This window comes from Neophocaena asiaeorientalis, unplaced genomic scaffold (genome assembly GCF_003031525.2).
Source record: "Neophocaena asiaeorientalis asiaeorientalis breed wild unplaced genomic scaffold, Neophocaena_asiaeorientalis_V1.1 scaffold392, whole genome shotgun sequence".
NCBI classification, from domain to species: domain Eukaryota; kingdom Metazoa; phylum Chordata; class Mammalia; order Artiodactyla; family Phocoenidae; genus Neophocaena; species Neophocaena asiaeorientalis.
The window spans coordinates 281,214-283,226 of NW_020174421.1; positions in this window are offsets into that span (position 1 = coordinate 281,214).

The following is a 2,013-nucleotide window of genomic DNA, read 5'->3' on the forward strand; positions in this document are numbered from 1 at the left end:
AGTAGGGCTGGGGTGGGGCCTGGGATTCTGCATTCTTAAGAAGCCTCTGAGTGCTGCTGTTGCTGGGCTCCACAGACGATGCTCAGAGAAGTGTTTCATCCGTGCAATGAAAACATATGGTTGTCTGGGACTGCCTGGACCAAACGCTGGACCGAAGGCATCTAGGTTCAGGGAGGACAGCCAAGGCTGCGAAATGCCTCGTGGCCATTTGGAATTCTGCCTCCTCACAAGCTCCTAGCACATCTGGTCAAAGTCACAAAAATTCTAGCCCCTGCCACCTTCAGTCCCAGAAAACCAAAGTGATCCCAAACAATAGTCTGAACCTCTGTCCCAGGCCTTTATTTTTGTGGACAACACATATTTTTTGAAGACCTACTAAGTGCTGGGTTCTTTATTAGATGCCAGGGCTACAGGGGTAAGCAGAGCAGACATAGCCCCTGCCCTGGAGTCATCACCCTGGCATGGGGCCATTTCTGGGCCTTTCGTCCCCAAATGAGGGACAGGAAGGGATGGTGGTGGTGCGGGGGGATATGTTCCATGTCCCCCCCCCCACCTACTCCCACGTAGTAGATACATTGGCTGAATCGCCTGAATGAATTGAGATGCCCCAGCCCCACACCCTCCCACAGAGTGCTGGGGTTGCTGCGAGCCTATACCCTGGCACGTAGTGGGCTCACAACCAAACTACTAAATGACCAAGCCACACCTTGAGCTGGGTCCTGGAGATGCAGACATGGGACAGCCAGGGCAAGAACAGTCAGGAAAGCTCATGTGAACTCTTAGTTTACTCGGTTTCCTCAAATGTAAAATGGGAAGAATTTTGATACCAGCTTCATAAAGTCGTGGTGAGGCTTAAACGAGTAAATATGCAGGTACAGAGCTTAACACCTTGCCAGGCACACAGTAGGTGCTCTATAAGTATTGGCTGCCAGTTATAGATGAGAGACATGACCCTTGCCCTCAGCTTTCAATGGCTGATGGAAGGAAGCCCTTGGTGTGGCTTTCAAAGCACGCCTCACCCCAACCTTCTGTGCCTCTTATCAGATGTTGCCACCCTCTATCTCCCTGCCTTGCCAAACCCCTCACGGCTCTTCCATCAGGCCATGCCTTTTCACACATCTAAGTCTCTGCCCAAGCTACTCCCTCCATCTGAAAGGCCTTCTTTTTTTTTTTTTTTTTTTTTTTTGCTGGAACCCTCTCCACTCAGGGGCCACCTCTTGAGTTCCCACAAGCTCCTGTCCCCATCCCAGCACTTGTCCGGGGAAGCAGAACTGCCTATGTTTGCGTGGCCAATCCAACGGGTGCTCAAGGGTGAAGGCTTGAGTCATCCATGTCACCCAGCACCAGGCCTGGTCCCAGCGAGGTGCTGGCTGGTGAGCGCTGAGTGGACAAAGGCTCCTCATCTACCAGGTCTCCCTTTCAATGTCACCTCCTCAGGGAGACCTTCCTTGATCACCTGTTCTCTACTCCAGAGGTTCTCAAACTAGCGTGCATCGGAAGGACCCGAAGGATTTGTTAAACACGGGATTTCTGATTCAGTTAAGTCTGGGGCGGGCCCTGAGAATTTGCATTTTTAAAAATTACTCTGCCCCACGACCCTGGTTTATCTCCCTCAAGGCACCCATCACTCTCTGAAACGATGTTTATTGCTTATTTGTCTTGTGTCTCCACTGACATCCCATTTAAGCTCCACCAGGGCAAGAATTTGGGGCTGTCTTGTTCTGCGCTCAGCACGGTGCTGGGCCCAGGACTGAATGAACGCCCGAGGTTGAAAATAAAGTGATAGACGGTCCGCTGGGCGAAGGGACTAGGAAGTCTCCAGAAGCCCAACTCGCCAGCTTCACCCCGCCCCTCCCACCCTCGTGCCTTGAACCTCGCGCAGCTCCCCGAGTCCCCACGGCCATGGCCCCTTTAAATGTGCGCGGGGACGCCTCGCCCCTCGGCTCCCTCGATCCCTGACAGAGCAGAAAGGGGAGAGAAAAAAAAAAAAAGGCTTCATCACCGGGAGGGGGA